The 20,280-nt window shown below is 44.9% G+C and overlaps 1 pseudogene across 1 annotated transcript in view; it reads right to left on the minus strand.

The window, feature by feature from the left end:
* Nucleotides 1-569: 569 nt before the first annotated feature.
* LOC149328515 (uncharacterized) overlaps nt 570-20,280 on the minus strand; it is a 29,898-nt pseudogene continuing 10,187 nt past the window's right edge. Inside the window, exons 5-10 of the transcript XR_016285808.1 lie at nt 18,799-18,898; nt 13,012-13,118; nt 12,280-12,318; nt 11,428-11,463; nt 3,346-3,490; nt 570-702 (exon numbers count right to left, since the gene is read on the minus strand). The product of XR_016285808.1 is annotated as an uncharacterized LOC149328515 (transcript). The remainder of the gene's footprint in view (nt 703-3,345; nt 3,491-11,427; nt 11,464-12,279; nt 12,319-13,011; nt 13,119-18,798; nt 18,899-20,280) is intronic.

Here is a 20,280-nt window from a genome sequence, read left to right on the forward strand (position 1 = left end):
GAAGTGCCGTGACGTCATTTAAGTGAGCTTCCAAAACAGCTCACGGCCGATCATAGGCGGCACTTCGAAATACTGGAAGCGCGGCCTTAAAGTGAAAACCGACATTCAAAAAAGGCGTACTCACTATGGCAAGGTGCACGTGCAGGGCACCTGAGAACTCCACTTTTTCGGTGGAGCGCATTCCGCTGCATAGCGTGGGTCTGCATCTCATTGCTACGCGCGCACGTGGTTAAATTAGGATTCATGGGGGCGAAATAAGCAAGGTTCATCTGTCGACGGAAGCCGGAGACTGAACAACGTGGCGGGAAGCGTACACGTGAGCTTTCAGAGACCCCAAAAAGTATGCGAGGAGCAGTCGCTCCTTGAAGTATTTCATTCAACATCACAAGGCAGTGAAATTTTTTCACGCATTTATCATCAAACGCCACTGTTCATCATCAAACTGAAGCCTTACATTTTAAAACCTCGCTCCATGATAAAGCGTATTTCTAATCACGTGGTAATTGTGTAGGCGCATGATGCTCAAAAATAATTCAACGCCTCATTGTTTTCAAGGTGCAGCTTTATTTCTCGACATTCATCTAAGAGCTTGAAGAATAAACATTTTCAATTTCCAGCGCAGATGACCTTTACTGAAAATGCAAAAGATGGATCTCCCGCTCGGATTCATTTCCGGGAGGAGTTACGGCTCTTCTTCGCAGGCTGAAATGACGAAATTTCAGAAGTTAGTAGAGTCCCCCCTTTTTCTATATGACCGCTTGTAACTATGCAAGCTTAAAGGCCATATTTATTTATTTATTTATTTATTTGTTTGTACATACTATCAGTCCTGCTGGACTAAGATCGGAGTGGGTACGGCATCAAAATTTATAAACACAGGCCAGTACGATAAAACCGCCAGTACAGTCAAACACAGTTCACAAAATACAGTGAATGTAATGTACAAATTATGTGCACTCCTGCGTTAAATATGCGCACATGAGGGTAGCAAATTGCTCTCGGGATTGGGCATTCACAACGTGGTTAGGAAGCCTGCTCCAATCGGACGATGTGGCAGGAAAAAAAGGGTATTTAAAACAGTCTTTAAAAAATGTTTCTACCTGACGTGTTTATTAAGTTTATTACGAGTGACGCGTCTCTTTGCTTTGTTAATGTATTGTTCTTTATTAACCAAGACTAAACCATTTATTACACACTAAAACAGAGTTAGTCGTTTATCTTTTCGTCTGTGGGAAAGAAGAGGCACATCTGCTTGGGCATAAAGAGGGGTCACTGAATCCAATCGTCGATACCGGGAGAAAATGAAGCGTAGCGCCCGTCTCTGTATCTTGCTTTCATATCGCTTATGATACATGATAGTGATCGAAATGGGAAAGCGATTACAAGTTGTTGCTCAAAAAGCAGAGACAAAGTTATGTCTGCTAAGGTGGCTCCGTATTCACATTGTCATCGCGGTGACGTTCATGACGCATGATCCAAGGAGTGGAACGAAGAGGGAAGAGTATGTCGATGCTGCCCTGTCTGGCGTCTCTCAGCCAGCGTTTATCTGACTGCTCTTTGGCGGCTGTCTAGTTTCCATATTACGAGCGTTACAATTTTATCAGGCCCCTAACGTGATACATACATATTAACACACGGAACTTTTCTCTTTCCTTATTGAACGTTCCACCACGAAAGCTTGCACCAGAAAGAAAAGCTTGCCCAGAACGTTTGTTGCATCCGCAATGCTAGATGTTTATTTGACGTTTTATCTGCTGTGATTTGAGCAATGTTTCAAATAGCATACTCAGATAAAAAGAACTCGAAGAGTTATTTTGTACGTTTTTCCTTGGCTCCCACCTGTTAATACAGTAAGCCCCGGCAACCTATTCATGTTACAAGACGACCACTTTATTGTTTTATCATCCTATCATCGCAGAGTGGCGCTTGAACAGTTACTCAGCGCCGTCATATTGCCTTTTAAAGTACGCGCCAAGAGGCAGTGTACCATTACAGTGCCTGCGCTGTGAAATCCGTCACAAAATATTATTCTGAGGAGGACCATTCCCATGTCTCGTCTATCATATCTTGCCTTCGAGTGGAAGGTCTCAGCACACTGGACCATTCTTGTGAACAGAGAAAACTGAGGGCCTGTGGCATATGAAACTTCAGAACTATGTCATGATATTTCTTCTAAGACTGTCCTACAAGAGAACATACATTGGAATTCACGAGGCATACATTTTTTGACTACTCGCGGCCTTCGCCTAGCAGGTGAAAACGTCACTGATCTGGCCATATTGCACCATAGTATGCGTTTTTTTCTTGATTGTATTTGTTTATCGCCAAGAATATGGAGTTTTCACTCAGTACACAAGAAGCGACTAGGGCGCTCTTTAGGTGCCATGGTCCGCGAAAGAGTTTTATGATGTTCGAGTTAATCTCGGTGTATTAAGAGCCTTATCTAGGAAATTTATTTATCTCTCAATTAATACTTTGTGTCTTAGAGCGATTACCTCTTCACGCTTTTTTCTTTCGAACATTCGTCGTACTCAGAATCTCTCTTGCTGCAGTGCTTAGTAGCCAATTAACCTGAACAGCTGACCAGCACTCGAATCATGATATTAGGCGACTTAATCTATAACTTGAGTCCTATATCGATTTTGTTATTTGTACGCACCTAATTCCATTAGTCTCTTCCATAATCTGGAAGCTGTTCAGACTTGACCAGTGCTTTTTGTGTCCAATTCTTACAGGCACAAGAGCAGGGCAGCCAGATTCAAAGATACTGCTCCATGTCTATACTTACTTTAATTGCGCTACCAAAATACAAACAGGGTTCTTTCCTAATCGGGATTTTCACCTAAAACATTCTATGTTACTACTTGCTAGAACACAACATAGCTGTAAAACACGTGATATTGCTTGGTGCTAACTTCGGTACATGCAGTCATTTATAGTACATTCAAGAACAGTAAAAACCTGCGCCTGTAAACGTTGCAATGGAACCCACTTTGATGAGTTTATGAGCATTTTCGGAAATTTATCAGACATGGAGATTTCAGATCCTGCTCAGCATGGGCTGCGAGCACTTTTGTGTGTGCGATGCCGATACCGTTTTCGTGTTTTCCCCGCCGGTCACGAAAAGCTTATCAAGCGTTTATCATTTTTTAAGAGCAACCAGCCAGCAAGCCTCACCGACGCCTCCTCAGACTCCACAAGAATACAATATGTTTCGCACAAGCTTCGTACGCACCTCTCTCAAACGAGCCCTTTAACATCGTGCTCTGTAAGCTCCGATGCATGGTTAACTATATCACTTGTGGTGACTGTGGGTTAAGAGAGGCGGGACCGTGCAATACTCACGCAAGGCATCCTTAATGCCGTCAACGATGAAGTCAAGAAATGAGTTGGGTATACCGACACCGACGTCGAGGACGTTGGTGAGGTCACAGAGAAGTGTTGAAATGGTGCTGGCCGGACTGTCATTAAGCGCATTCTTTACCAGGCACTGAAAAGGAATTACAAGAAATAAAAAGAAGCGCACTGAATGGTGCAAGAAATTGAAATCGTGTGATTCATTCTGTCATGGTATGGTATGGTAAGAAAGGTGCGGTATGGTATTGCATTGCATGACAGGGGTTGGTCCATGTCCAACGACCGTGCCGTAAGAAAACGCCGCCCCCGGCACGCCAACGCCGCATACAATGGCAACCTTGACCGCAACGCGAACCGCCTTCAAAACGACGCCGCCACCTAGAGGAGCTTCGACAACATGCCCTACTCACGATTCACAAACACGACGAAGCCGTGACCTGAAACCCAGGACGACAAACAACGCAAGAGCCATGACATCTGATATAGAAGTGGTTATCGACGGCCGGAGAGCTGCGACTCTAGTCGACCCAGGAGCCTTGTACTCGGTGATGAATAGAAGGTTCACTGCGCAGCTGCGGAAAGTCACGAGCGCTTCGGACAGCCCACAAATTCGCACCGCAGAGTCCACCTCAGTACGCCATCGGCACAATGCACACCGCGAGCAAAACTCAAAAGACTTATCCTGCGACCTTCATTGTGCTACGGCTAAATTCTCTGCTCTCCATTAAAGACCCCCTCTCTCTCTCTCTGCGGCAATGTTCTAGAGAAGTAATCTTGGGCACGGATTTCCCTAATGAGCATCAGACGATTATCGACCCGGATACAAGTTAATCACGCTTTCGACGCACGAGGCCATCCCTTCGAGGAGAACTCTGGAACATCACGTTGCCCTGAGTGTCCTGGAGGAGCAAGTGAATGTCCCACCCTGCTCATGCATCACCGTCACAGTAAGCGCCACAAAAGCTATTAATGCTGATGTCATTATTGAAGGGAACATGTAGTTGCTTCTAGACCGAGGAATCGAACATTTCTGCAATGGCCAAGCTCTAGGACTGCTGAGGACCCTCAGCGAAGAATACCAGCACGAATACAAAGGGAGGACGATTGCTTTCGTCGAAGAAATATTCGACGTACGAGACTTCATCCTCTCCGAGTTGTCAGCAGAAGATACGATGTGCCATGAGAACTCGCCAACTTTTGACAACAACCCAGCCTTGCCGCTTAACAGAGAAGACAAGATCCACAATCTGCATCGATTCCACAACTTCTCGTCACCAACGAACGCCTGACAAGCGCCAATGGCCAAGCAGCGATTATAACCAACCAGCGCGCCTGACCTCACCGCCAAAGCCCCTACCGAGTGTCGCCGGGAGAACGACAAGTCATCAGCGACCAAGTGGAAGAAATTATTCGCGACGACGTCATACGGCCTTCAAAGAGCCCTGGGCAGCAGCTGTTCTAGTGAAAAAGAAAGACGAGAGACCGGAACGGCTCTGTACCGCCATTTATTTAACATCGATGGACCTCAAGATCGGCTACAGGCAAATTGAGATCGAAGAAGGATGTCGCGATAAGGCCGCATTCTTCACTCTGGATGTCTTGGGTGCCATTTGGCATCTCTTCCGCAGCAGCGACGTTTCAGCGAGTAATTTATACAGTGCTGGCCGCCTGAAGTGTCAGATTTGTCTGGTATATTTAGACGAAGTCACTGCCTTCGTACGCACTTTGAACAGCACATAAAAAGGCGCGGAACAGTACTAGACCCAATCAAGTATTTCGGCCTAACCTTTAAAGACAAGAAGTGCGCACTTTTACTACGAGGAGGTGCTGTTTCTAGGCCACATCGTTAGCAAGGACGGAGTGCGCCCAGACACGCCGAAATCAGCCGCTATCGCATTGATTCCACCGACGGCCGCTAACAAAGCTGCGCGCAGACCCCTCGGACTGTGCTCGTATCACTGACGATTTGTCAAGAACTTTTCGCGCATCACCCAGCGTCTGACCTGACTGACAAAGCCAGACGCGTCATTTAAATACGAGGCGGCCCAAACGGAAGCCTTCAACGAACTTCAGCTCCGTTTACAGTCCCCACCGGCCCTCGCATACTGTAATGGAAACGCTGAGGCTGAAATTCCTGCCGACACAAGCAGCGCTGGTCTAGGCGCCGCCTTCGTTCAGAACACCGACGGACTGGAGAAAATAATCGCGTACGCTAGCCCTTCCTAGTCCAAGGCCGAGGCTAACTAATCGACAACTGAGAAGGAGTGCCTTGGAAGTATCCGTACGGACGACCTTTCAGAGTGGTGGGCGCTCACCACGCACTCTGATGACTTGTGAGCTTGGAGGACCCCTCCGGCCGCCTCATTCGATTGGACCTGCGCCTTCAGGACTTTTGACGTCACCGTCGTTTGCAAGTCCGGACGCAAACTTCCTGTGACCCATCACCTCTAGCTTTTTTGCACATCAGCAAGGCTCGGACCCCGACCTAAAACGCCTCATCGAATACTTGAATGTAAATTTCTTCAAACGCCGCCTCGTTCAAGCGAGGATTACCTTTGTACTGTCGACAGAATGATGCCCTCGTTAAGAAGAGCTTCGCTGCGAACAAAACAGCCTATGTCCTTCTTGTACCTGCAAGTCTGCGCGAAGAAGTTCTTCATGCTTCGCACGACCAGCCAACAGCTCGGGATCTCGGTTTTTCTAGCACCCTCAACCCCCTTCAAGACAAGTATTACAGCGCCGACTAACTGACGATGTCGCACATTATGTGAAAACCTGCCGAGATTATCAGCGACGAAGCAACCCTCCCTTGCGACCAGCAGAGTTTCTGAACCCCAGTGAATTTCCTCCAGGCCCTTTCAGTAGGTCGGCTTGGGCTTGCTTGGCTCTTTCCTGAAGTCAACGTATTGAATTAAGGGGATCATGATAGCGACCGACTACCCTACCCGCTACGCCGAAGGAAAAGCACTACTGAACCGAACAGCAGGAGAAGTCGCCATTTAATTCATGGAGCTAATTCTTCTGCGAGAGGGCGCCCACGATGTACACATTGCGGACAGAGGAACAGCATTCACGGCGGAACTGACGCAAGCCGTCCTACGCTACAGCAAAACCAGCCACCGGAGGGCAACCTTATACCATCCGCAGACCAACGGACTGACCGAGCGACTGAACAAAACTATCGCTGATATGTTCTACACGTACGTCGGTGCCGAACACAAGACCTGAGACGTCATCCTGACCTACATCGTCTTCGCCTACAACACCGCAGTGCACGAGACCACCCAGATAACGTCTTTTAGGCTCGTCCATGGCCGGGAGGCAACGACCACTCAAGACGCCATGCTGCCTAACGTTACCGAAGAAAATAACGTATACGTCGCAGCCCACCTTCAATGTTCAGAAGAAGCCCGAAGGCTTGTCAGATTACGGATCAAGACAAACAGCGTACCGACGCCAGACGCTACAACCTACGAAGAAGCAACGCGGAATAAAAAACAGGAGACCGAGTCTGAGTTTGGACGCCCATTCGCCGCCGCGGATTGCGTGAAAATCTTTTGCGCCGCTATTACGGCCAATACAACGTTCTTCGTCGGCTCGGTGAACTGGACTATGAAGTCGTCCCTGACGAAATCACTGCATCCAAGCGACACCACGTACGACCAGAGTTTGTCGATGTCGTCCACCTAAAGGCAAATTATGCGCGCTAAAGGACGCCTTGTTTCCCAACCCAGTGTATCTTTTGCACTACCAATTTTTAATAGTTTGTAGCTGCATTATGTTCTAAAGCATCGGGGCGATGCTTCTTTGAGAGGTGATTAATTACTCGAATGTTTTTAGTATTTGTTTGTTCGTTTTTTAAAGCTGCCGGCACGCCGCTTTATCGCTTTCCTTGGGATGCAAGACGCGCCCAGATTTATCTCGATTGATACAATACAAGCCGGGCGACCAAGTCTGTGTTTCGGCGCGCGTTCACCGCGGCGGATTGAGGGAAAAGCTTTTACGCCGCTATTTCGGCCCGTACAAGGCTCTTCGTCAACTAGGTGATCTGCACTATGAAGTCATCCCTGACGAAATTCCAGCAGCACTGCGTACGACCAGACATTTTCCATGTCGGCCGTCTAAAACCCTAACATGCGCGCTAATGAACGCTGCGTTTCCAAACACGGAGTTTTTTTTTTTTGCACAATCCATTTTATTTGTGAGGTGCCGCCTCATCCTTTAAAGCATCGGGTCGATGCTCCTTGGAAAGGGGAGGTCGGAATGCCGCGAATCTTTGTCGTGGTTGTTTTTTGCCATTCTTCGAAGCTAGTTCAGCCCGAATAAGTGCTTCTCCCGCAGATCTGTGAGACTGCGTGTTTCAGTGTACAACCACGAAGACTTGTGAAATTGAGGTGTTCAAATTTAGCTTGCTTTGCACTAAATCGATGTATCTCGTCGAGTTTTGCACGAATACGTGTTTTTCACGCTGATCTGAGACACATATCGTGTTTGAGTGTACAATCACGAAGACTACTACAAGACTCGCCGAGAGTTATCTCGATTGATCGCATCGAGGCGGAGCCGCTTTTATGTTGTTCCAGAATGTTCTAGTAACTTTCCACCCTTTAGCTCGAAGGTTACCTGTCAGCTTTAAAATGAGCATGGCCGATAGCCGCGTGCCTTCGGTTTGACGACCGTCGGGCACGCTTGTTGCTAGAGCACCGCCGAATCTTTGAGTTCTTTGCGGCTGTAAGTCATCCCAAATTAAGAGTTTTGTTTAGAACCCATTTCCGTTGTCTTCCTGCTCTCCGGGCTTCAATCTCCACTACATGACAATATGGTATATTGGGATATTTGGTGTTCAGCGTGCGACGCTAATCTATGGCCAGTGGGAGTTTGCATATCGGAGGCTTCATTTCGTCCACCGAAATTTCTGTGGTGAGAACTAACAACGCGCAACGCATGTGCAGTTTTCAAAGTCGTCTCCATAGAAATGCAGCTAATCTCATCAGGATTCGATCCGGCGACCTCGGTCTCCACAGCAAAGTGATAAAATTTCTAAGCCAGTTGAGCGATTGAGATTTAAACGCTCTTTATACCAAGGAAACTCAGAAAAGCAAAAGCGTTTACTGTAAAATACATATAGTTCTGGCCGCCGTGGTGGCGCAGTGGTTATCGCGTTCAGCTGCTGGCCCGAGAGAGGCGGGTTCAATCCCCGCCGCGGCGGTCGAATTTCGACGGAGGAGAAATTCTAGATTCCCATCTAATGTGAGGTGTCGGTACACGTTAAAGAACCCCGGTTGGTCGAAATTTCCGGAGCCCTTCACTATAGCGTCTCTCATAACCTGAGTTGATTTGAAACGTTGAACCCCCCTAAACCATGAGCCATACTTATATTCAGCAAATATATACGGCTGGAGTTCAAACTTAAGAGGGAATAATATCCATAATCCTCTCATCCTCTCATATCTGCCGACAAGAGTGGAACCTTTCGGATAACGCGGAAATGTTTCCGACATAACATTCGCGTTCCCAGCCGTTGCTGACACCCTGTAGGATGTGAGGAAAAAAAGTCTCCACGTTTTCTTTTTCCTTGAATTGTATATTGTTTACAATACCTGAAACGCCCCCAGAATCTTGCATCCTCAGGTTGTAGATAAACATCCAGCTTATTAAAATTCCCTCGTTGAATACCGAATCTATCAATAGGTGCAAAAGCTACGACGACTTTTGTGCTTAACGCTGGTGTCCAAACCATAAAGTGGCAGGGACGGTTAAACAGATGTGCGCCTGCATCGCTAGGCAATTAATTTTACCTAAAAAAGAACCTCCCGTAGAGAAAGACCTTTTATGTTCTGAAGAAACAATATAAAACAAAATCGCAATGTCGCGATCCCCGACCAGATTCGCAAGTTAAGTGCATGCTTCAAAACCAATCTTTTTGGCGGATCTCAGAAATTACGTTACAATTCCTTTCACTTAGGAAACAATGGCAACTTGTAGTTTTCGGTGGAGAAGCTTATCAAACGGCAGAAATATTTTAAATTCATGTTCCTCACCGTTAAATTCTCTATTAGCTGCGAGACAAACTGCTGAAGGATTTGCAATTAGAAATCCTTCGTAGGGACAGTGATAAGGTTGTCATTGTGTTTTCGTTAACACACACACTGTGTTGCGACCGATTTTACTGCCTTCTCAAACCACTCCGTAGCTTTATGCTCAATTCTTAAACAATGCCCAGTGCTTCAACGAAAACTATAGTGCTTAGAAACAAGCTCATGCATTACAGTCGAATGACTGCCATTTTTCTCCTGAGTAGTAACCTTCTTTCTAAGCTGTACAATGCTAATAATGCTGCACCTCACTGAAAAATAAATAACTCGGAGCACTGCTTTCTTAAAGGAAAGTGAGTACGAAACTGAGATTTTTTGAAACCTTCCTCTCATCATTATTCGATATAAGATTTGGTATGGGAAGAAGCTGCTTGCGTGAAGTTTTGAAAGTAGGGAAAGAACACATAAGGAAACGCATTAATGTCTACGACACCAAAGCACCTCCAATGCACAGGAATTCACCAACTTGGAGTCGGTTTGAAATAATGAAGCAAATACTCATAGCATATAAACAAGTAAAGCATATTATTGCCAAGAAAAACTATGCTGCTTTCGCAGAAACTTCGCATTTAAAAAAAGTTATCAGAGTCCGGGGATCGGAGCCTGCACCGCCGTCTATCTGGGGCAGTCACTTCCTTAGCATCTACTAGTCAGTCTGGTTACCTTAGCTAGTATAGTGACTGGTCTGGATAGCCCGTGGTTGCGTGGCCAATCCCCTATGCCAGGAGAAATTCTTAAACTGCGACCATTTTGTTAAAGTTGCACAGCTTTCTTGTAGCTGTTTGACTTTACCTGTGTTGATGCTAATGAGGATTTTCACTTTTTTACGATAACAAAGCAGTGCACAGACGGCCAATAATGGATATGAGAAGAGTTTAAAAAAAAACGATGAAAGGTCGCGAAAATAAACAAAATTAATATTCTGAAGGCACGAAAGACTACGGCTGAATTTCTTGTAATCCTGACATTAGGGGCTAGTCTTTCGAGTGCAACATCGTCTTAAACTTGCTGTAATAATGAATGTAGAGAAAAATATGCCTTAAACAGGATATTTTAGAAGAAACGATGTTATGCATATTCCCTTGTAGCAAGCCAATTCAGGTGTCCGCCTGGTAAAGGAACGGCAAATATTAGGCCCAGTGGGAAAGATACACTAGCTTTACCAAAAACGCTACCTGATTAAGAAATACGAATGAATTCGGATAATAATGCATTTCTGAAACTGTCACCTTTTGTGTTTGTTGGTGCATATCTATATTCTTTTTAAGGGACATGTATTACTGAAATTTATGCAAACCCCCGCAAATTGACGTACATGTTCTTGCCTCCTGGGCGACAATATATTAATAATTTTGGACAAGAGGCGGATTCCCAGAATAAAAGCTCATTAAAAAAATCATTTTTGAACTTGCGCGCTAAAAATGCCGAAATGCAAGGGCCGAAAAATGCAATGAAGTCTGTCTCTAATTGATTTTTTGTTCAGTGTTTGCAAAGCTCACTTCGAGAAAAGTTTCGAGGTTCGATGGGAAACGGAGCTTGTGTTTCTAAAAAATTGTATACACGGAGAATAATGAAACATACCATGCGTTTACCAGAACTCTCGTACCTAGTTGTGTGTGTGTGTGCGTGTGTGTGTGTTCGTGTGCGCGCGTGTGCGCGTGTGCGCGTGTGCGCGTGCGTGCGGGCACGCGGGCAGGCGGGCCTGTGGAGAGATGGCATCTTTTTGTTGCACGAAAACCAAAAATATTAAACAAAACAGCGAATTGTTTCACAGAAATCGTACTAGGCATTTGCGTCTGTTAAATGTGAAAAGCGTCATATGAAATCTACAACTGATTAGCAGGAGTACTCAACAACTTTTGGAATTTCATCCCTACTGATATGAATATTTAACATGTAGCATCTTCGAAATAAGAAATTTGTTCTCTAAAGCATATCGTAAAAGTGGAATATGGCTCTTGCAAAGGAAACTTACCGACAGAGCGTTTACTAGTCCAGGAACAAGGTTGCTCTGAAATCGGAAGAAGACTATTAGGGTGACAATATTATAACAATATAAGTGCACCACAAACATATCACATATTTTTATTTACTTATCGCATAATGTGTTCCCGAAAACTTCTTTTTATTGTAGTTATATGCGGAAAGACATATGCTTTATATCCGTCATGATATATTACTTCTTCTGAACATGTCTCATTGTTGGCACTCATTTCTGTAAAAACAGCACTTCCTGTAGTACTGCACTGTCCCCTGTCGCAGAAAGAGAGCCATTTCGGTCGCTACAAGAGGGAATATCACAATACTACCCAAATATCTTTGCTAACGTAGGACGATAAAAAAAAATGGCGTATTTTAGTACCGGCTGTGTAGGGTTTTCTATCCCTGACTGAGGTGTATATTTACTGCGTTTTAAGAAATGCTAGGTTTATAGGTTATTTAAGCCCAGTAGATGAGTGAAAGCATATCCTTAGCCTGGTTGGCTCATGGTTTTGGCTGTTGGTTCATAGCTGCTGCGCGAGAGAACTCGCGCAGCAGCTTGGGAAGCAGATTTGTTCGCGCCACCGCGGGCTCGACTCCCAGTCGTGGATTTTTGTTTATTCTCTTTTTATTTACGCGCGTACGTACGTAGGTGACAAGATTGTTTGTCGCAGTTGGGAACTGCATGAGTTTTTTTTTCCATTAAAAGCGGTATAAAAAGAATATATACACAATTACAGCGCTTAAAAATTGTTGCAGTAGTCAACAACACATGCGTTTCAAGAATTTTTGCCTTGGGAACATTTAGAGAAATGCAAAGGCTCCCTTTGAATTGCAGTTTACATACCACTGTCGTCGAGCACAGGTTACCGAGGTTCGTGGTGCACTGTGTACAGATAAAAGATAAAGAAATATATGTTTGAGTAGAACAAAACAAAGGGAAAGGCGTGACTTCAAAGAATATTTGTTCGTTATTCATTCGGACTCCTTGTTCATAACACTAGAGTAGGCAAAACTACAACATCATAGTAAGAGAAAGGTGACATGCTAGTGTCACCTTTCTCAACAGTAAGAGAAAGGTGACATGCTAGTGTCACCTTTCTCTCAAAATTCTCTGAAAATATGTTACTTTCTCTGAAGGAAATAGCAGTCATCCATGTTTTTTTTTTTCTTAGCAAGATTGAAGGCCCAAGGCTGGCTAGGATAGCCCAAAAATGCTCTTTTTATTTTGATGGTAATCTATAATGTCGAGACACACATGAAAAATATTCCCTGACAAGCCCGGTATTACCCCTTTTATTACAAAAAAAAACAGCAATCCGCTTCTGCGGTGACGCCGCAGGAGTTAAAATGATTCTGCTAAAGTTATAAAAAATATTGTGAGCGGTTCCGCGTCTTTTTTGCACGCTTGCTACAATACATGGCATGAACGTTTCTTGAAAACTTGAATAAGTTAACCGCTGCACATATCGTCCGTGTGCTTCGAGTTAAGGTAGTGTTCATTTCTCACACTTTGCACTTTTGGCAGATTCGAAATGAGCGTTGTTTTCGTTTGTATGAATACAAGTTTTTGGCTTACCTCTCCAGCTAAGGTATTTGGAATGGAGACGGTGATCGTTCCATCGCAGCCAGTTAACTTCACCGATCCAGGCAGTAAATTAACGGCATTCTGGAAAAAACTGGCCACTATGCGTTGCAGCACAGAAGTGAATTGAGAGCTTTAGTATGGTGCGGGCAGGCGTAATAAACGCCACCGTGTGTGGCAAAAAAAAGGTTGCATGGTCTGCACTAGGCCCGAGGGGGGGGGGGGGGGACACTTCGATCCAGACTCATTAGATGCGTTCTGCTAGAGAGCACATTTTTTTATTTCTCTGATGTATGCATAGCAAAGGTCAATCTCGACAAGGCGCTCCTTCGAAGTCCCTTTGGCAGGCTAGAAAGAATGTTAGACATGTTTAGTTCCCTGTTCCCTGGCAAATGATTTAACGAAAGTTGTTCCTCCGTTTCACCTCGCGAGGGTAGTAAACAATGAGTGATAACCGAATGGTGAGACCTGCTGCCATCGATGTCAAGCCAAGATCTGTTTTTTCATCCGCACGATTCTGGCCCTCGCAAGAGCCTCGTGTATGCCGACATAGAAAAATCAGGCTGGTATCCCATGGATTTTGTTTCCTATAACGCTTAGATATTGATGATCGTGGTTGGAAAACTGCCTTTCCAGCTCGGAACACACATTTACTTTTTGGCTAGTGAATATGTCGCTGTTAACGGTTTTCTTGCTGCGTAAACTGAAATCTTGCGACAGTGCTAAAATTTGTGCCGCAGATTTTCATGCATCTCACCTTTGAAGTACAGTCAAGCAATCATAATGTTATTTCATTATTCTTGTCATCTCAGAGTCGAATAATACAGGTCACTGCGGACAATGAACACCTGTTGCCAACGGCTAATTTCTTACGGCTGCGGTTTATTTGTAAATAAGTATGCTGAAGTTATGCCCTGCTTCTGTGTGTCATTTATGCAACTATGCCTCGTACATAACGGGGGACCTACTTGGGAACACATCAGACGAATTTATACTGCGGCCATCATCAAATCCTCCTTGTCCTTTTACTTGCCCATGTTTCGAATTTGGAACTTTTGAAACTGAGCTTTTTATTATTCCTAGCAATAAATACTTCGGAATTTTTCTTTGAAATTGTTCTTGGTGCATACTGGATGATGAATGTGCAAAACAGAGCGCAATGAACATATTCATTATCGACATATTTAAAGACTTTCAAGTACCATTGGGATCAGACATATTTAGTACTGTGCAGCAGACGAGTGCAACAGCCGAACGGAAAGAAACGTTGAAACAAGCAAAACAGAAGAAACCTAACAGCGAATAGTTGGTGGCCTCGTGGAAAAAAATAAAGGACTAAAGCGCGTGTGTCTTTCAATGACAGATTGTTTTCAGCAAATATTTCATTTTTGGAACTGTGATATTTGCAGGAGCAAAATTCAAATAAAGGCGATGCTCCTATCTTATGCCGGCTGGCGTACACAGAGTGCTATTCTCTCGATTAATTATGTAGGAACAGATTTCCGGGTACTAATGAGCAGTGTGTTCGTAGGCACCATCCCTAGCGCATCCTATATGTCATTCAACACGAGCGGAGGAAGTCGCAATAGCTCTCGCTGCCGCCGATCCAAAATCGAAAACGGTTATTACAGACTCTCGCCGGGCCTGTGAACATTATCTTGCAGGCGAAATATCACCTCTGGCCTCGCAAATTCTAAGACGCGCTCTCGCCGATCCAACTCGCACAAAAGTGATCTGGGCTCCTGGCCACCAGGGTCTACGAGGCAATGAGGCCGCTGATGCGGCCGCCCGAGCGCTCACACACCGGGCTCCTCATCCTAGCTCTCATGGCTCAGAAGCTCATAAACCGCTTCTGCGGTTCCGCGAAATCCTAATTTATTATTGCGACAGCCACCGTCTCTACCCGGCACCTGCCAAGGGGCTGAGTAAGGCGGAGGAGCGAACTCTGCGGCGCCTGCAGACAGGAACCCTTCTCTGTCCTGCAATAGCAAAACACTTCGATCCGAACACAGATGGGCGCTGCCCGCACTGTGGAGAGATCTGCGATATCTTTCACATGGTGTGGGCATGTACTCAGAATCCTCACCTTCCCCCCTCCCCCACCCCCACCCGAGAGGCATGGGAGACTGCCCTCCTCAACTGCTCCACACTGGAGTCCCAAAGGGCTCTGGTCAAGCGGGCGCGAGACGGGGCCTCGTCATGCGGTGTCCCGGACTAAGGATACCGACCATGCAGCAGGGTTATTTATTTTTTTTTAACCCTCAAGCTCTCTTTGATTAAAGTTTTTCACCACCACCACCACCACCTATATGTCATGTTAAAGAAAAGTGTCCAGATATGACCAGTCTCTATATATAGACTTCATACATTCCGAGAAAGCATATGAATCAGTAGAAGCCACAGCAGTCATGCAGACTTTACGAAATATGCGTTATGTAAAAATACTGGAAGATACCTGTAGCAGCTGCGCAGGTACCGCGGTTATGAACTGGTTACCAAGAGAAGGCAAGCGTAGCAGGAAACGCAGAAAGTTAGGTGGGCGGAGGAGATAAAGAAACGAACTTGGCAAACAAATTTGCGGGAATAAAGGTGTCGCAGCTGCGACAAACAGGGTTAGCTGGAAGCATACGGGGGAGGCCTTTGTCTTTCAGTGTGTGCACTCAGGTTGATGATGATTAACACGTATGTTCGACCCGCTGCATGTCTCTGGGCACTGATCTCCCGGCTACTTGCGGCGTTTGAGAGACGTTGCGAAGTATTTTGTGTGTCTGCAAACCAGGCGTCCCACTCGATCACGGCAAAGATTACACCACAAATTTCTGTAAGGAAATGAAAGCCGCCCTAAGTCTCGAACTTCCAGGTGGAACGGCGCTGTGAGAAAAGAGAGAAAAAGCTGCCGTCGTGGAGAGCTGTCAAAGATTTTCGACCAGATTCAGAAATTCTGTCTACACTGACATCGCACCACGCGGTGTTGAGTGCGAAAATTGTTCGCATCGAGAAGAGGGGTATATATAGGGTGTGGTCACGCACCCCCTCCCCCCCCCCCCCCCCCTCCGCCCTTTACCGCGCACGCTGCCTGAAGACGGCAGGAGCAGCGCGAGGCTTGTGGAAATGGCGGTCACGTGATTACAGAGCGAAGCCAACATGCGTGGACGTGCAAGTGTGGATCAAATTTATGCAGCAAAAGACAACTTTCATGAAATGCTTTCAGACCTATCACGGCGTCTGAAGTTTCTAACGGGACACAGCGCTCACGGTGAAAGAAAACAGTACTCAAGCGTAGTTGATTGCTCTATAATTTTGTCTTGCGAAAGGTGCAAAACCATTACGGCAGCTATGGCGCTGTTTTTAGATAGCAATAAGAAATCTGCGCTTGAGATACCCCGAAAGTTCTTGAAGTCGGCACTGTCATTCTGTATATGGGAACGCCAATGTTCAAAAATAAATCTGAGAAAAAACTTGCTTAGATAAGGTTCTAAATGCCATGGCAATCCTTCGGTAAGCTTATTGCAAGTATGCATAGTTTAATATAGTTTTAAATATCTGCACTCCGCATTTCAGCATTTCCATCTGAGCCCCTCATATCAACCCCACGTGGGGAACATTTTGAGTAGGAATCGACTCTAAATTGAGCACACCATCTGTGGCACCTGGCGATAACGCTTGTTCTAAAGTCTGCCGGAAATAGTCTAAAAGTAGACAAACATCGCTGCAGCCCTCATTATTCTCTTTGAGCGAACACCTGCATTTCCAGCCACAGCCAGCGCATAAGTGCGTTTCTCTCTGCCGACAGTTTTGGGCAAAACAAAGCTTCATCCGAGGAACGTCACTCATGCCTGACGCAGTACAAATCCAGAAGTGGTGCGCACTTCGGATGCACTGCCTGCGCATCGCGGATTGGAATCCGCCACTGCGTGCTTGTGTCGTTCGTGGAAGCGCGTATCACAGCACACCTGCTGCAACGATAGAAACCGGATCCAGTGTTACAGCGTAACGTCCGCCCTTCGCTGGAACATGTGGGCGGGAGGGCTGCTTGCACAAGGGCACGGGGAAATAAAGGCGGGGAGGGATCATCTTACCTTAACATGTAAGATGTTGGAACATTAGATGGCAAGTATTCATCAGTAACTATAACGAGTGCAAATACACGACGATGTGGAAAGAAGAATACAGCACAACACACGTTCTCAGTCTTCTTTCCTCATTGCCGTGTGTTTTGCGCCTCTTTACCTTTTTGACAAGACTGGCAAGACTCCGAGAGGACTGACGCCTCTTTGGCGTAAGTCCTGTCTTTTGTGCGCCTTCCGTTTCCTCGTTTCTTGCGCCATTAATAGTTTTTTTTTCTTTCAACATGAACCAAGTCGCCCAAACTAGAGTTGTACTTTACCCAATAAGGCTGAATTTTAAAATCTTTACAGAAAGTTTTCCGATGATCTTTTATGTACGCTTTTAAAAACATGATCTTTTTTTTAGTGCGTCAGGTTCGAGACAGCCTGTGTACTGGGCAGCCTGAAATTTGCAGCGTGGGCATAAATTTCACTAAGTGTATGCACCTGGGACAGTCGGTGGTTTGTAACATTATGCCATTATTCCAGCGCACATAAAACACATGACAGTAAGAAGATTAGACACCACAGAGCACAATCTGTAGTGTCTACTCTCCCTCTGTCCCTGTATTTTATATGCTCTAGAAAGATGAGTCATTCTGTTATAATTTCTAAGCGTCAAATCTCGGTTTTTCTTAATTCAGTCACGGTAAGCTGCCATCCCTGCCATCCCTGCCACAGAAAGTGAAGATATTCCTGCATATTCGCGGCAGTAGAAGGAAAAATACAGGCTGGAGTATCGGGCCTCATACAGTAGAGATAGTCATGGTTTTAGAACAAACAGCAATCACGAGTTATTACAGAATAAATTGGAGTTTAAAACTGTGTAAAGGACCTTTATTTTAATAATATATTTCGGTTCCTTTCAATTACGAGACCCGTACGCGACCTTATATCTTTATATTCTGCCCACCCCTTCATCAAATCACTCTGAAATGATCGCCAGAAACCTGTTACGATCTTCTGATATGCCTGTGCTTACTTAAGGCATTATAGTTGCGCAATTTGGAATGTCACATTGATTTAAATATCCCTGTCGAGGGCAATGGGCACTCCTCTCCTGATGTCTGCCCAGCTCACGTGTAGCTATGTCCATTGTTAAACACACAGATTCGTCCTGAGCTAGCTCGAGTGCTGTCATTGCATTGTGTCAATGTCCTAGTTTAAAAGGAGAGAATGGAAAGTACTTAAACTATGCTTCCGTTGTGGCTCAGTGAATATGGCGCTCGGCCGCTGACCAAAAAGACGTGGGTTCGATCCCGGTGGTAGCGGCGGTCGGTCACATTTCAATGGAGGCGAACTTCTAGAGGCTCGTGTACTGTGCGATGTCAGCGCACGTTAAAGAACCCCATGTGGTCGAAATTTCCGGAGCCCGTCACTACGGCTTCCTCATAGCATTAGTCGGTTTGGTACGTTCAACCCCCATCAACAATAAATTAAAGGAATTAAGCGGCAATTGCAATGACGAATTAGACACAAGCGGTAGTGTTTAGCGACATCAGTGTGGACGCTGTAGTAACAGAAACGTGACTCTCAAATATTTCAATACAGGCTACATTTCAGATAAATGGGAGATGCAATTGCCTGAATACGGAGCAGTATTTCTAATCGTAAAGATGATTACAAAAAAGGCGCAACAGCACAATTTCCATGTAAGGTTTCTTTTTTTACTTACCACTTTGGTTGACGGCGCTCAGAAGTAGATAAAATATATTGGCAACAGACTTCAAAACTTGTGCTGCGGACCCACTTTGTCTTAGTACTTTCAATGTACACTGAAACAAAATGATTACAGCTCTTTGTATCGGTGCCAGCTTTCATGGACTGAGTTTCCAAGCCAGCGGGTGCAAGTTGAACAGATTGAAATGACTCATTATACTGTAATAAGGGAGTAATTACTGACTGGCATCCACCCAAGCGCAGCCATACGGACACAAAGGAAAGCTATACAGCTTTCTTAGAGACCTCGTAGTGAAAGAAAAATTCTTTAACTAATTTTAACTATTCTTTAACTAAAATTTTTTATCTAAAATTCTTTCACTTACTAAATTCTTTAATTTTCTTTAACTACGAAGTTTGTGAGAAAGCTGTATAGCTTTCCTTTGTAGCCGTATGACTGCGCTTGGGTGGATGCCAATGAGTAATTACTCCCTTATTACAAATTTATTCCACTTTGGGGGATTTCCCTAAACATTTGACCTCATTATACTGTAGTTCAAAGGGGTAACTGGCTCGACCGGCACTGAAGAGAAATAATTTTGGCGGCGTAAAAACAAGCTGCTATTAAGGCAGGTTCCTCCTACTCGAAGAGCAAGAAATGGGCTTCAGGCAAACTAAATTCTACACTTAGACCCTCACGTAGTAAGGTGTTCGATAAAACAAACCCGGGATATTTCACTTCCCTTTTCTCCAGGTACGCACCAACAAAGCATTGAAAACCTCCTCCTGGAGCGTAACGGTGGCCTGATACACCGGATGTAAATTGTTTGCTAACAATTTTGTTTTGTAAGTCCAGATGGATGTGTCTATGTATAGCGGAACTAAATGACCTAGAAGTTAAGTTTGCGTAAGAAACATTAAAAACAGTTACCGAACTATGTTCATAGTTGCTATAAACTTACTTAGTTCCTTAGTTTCTTCCTCGGAAAAAGATTTAAATTTGCTACACTGTATCACTTAAAACATTTTTACGGCCTCTTTTAATTAAAGCCAACCCCTTTCTTCATCCTAAGGTTTATAAAAACCGAAGGGTTCACTCGGATGACTTCTACCGCCAATATCACGCTGCATGCATTCCTCCCACGCGCTTTTCGTCACAACTAGTTGAAAGCATTTTTTTCTCATTTGTACATGCCATGGGTCGTCTAATCGTTTTTACAGTGTAACAGATTAGTAAACACTAAGATCAATTTTGCCTGATTCATTGCAGGCACGGATTCTAGTTATACCATGCCGCTAGTTTCACGAATGTTGAGAAGATCTGGAGTGCTTCCTAAATATGATTCTTATAAAAGCAACCTGCCATTGTCTAGTTTCGGCACATTAATAATAATAATAATAATAATAAATACTTTATTCACACCAAAGAAACAATACAAGACGCGGACGCGCCAAAGCCTCAATTGGGCTTGTAGGGCGCCGTCCGGCAGCAGCAACA

Source organism: Amblyomma mixtum, chromosome 9 (genome assembly GCF_055824585.1).
Source record: "Amblyomma mixtum isolate Tamu chromosome 9, ASM5582458v1, whole genome shotgun sequence".
Classification (NCBI taxonomy): Eukaryota; Metazoa; Arthropoda; class Arachnida; order Ixodida; family Ixodidae; genus Amblyomma; species Amblyomma mixtum.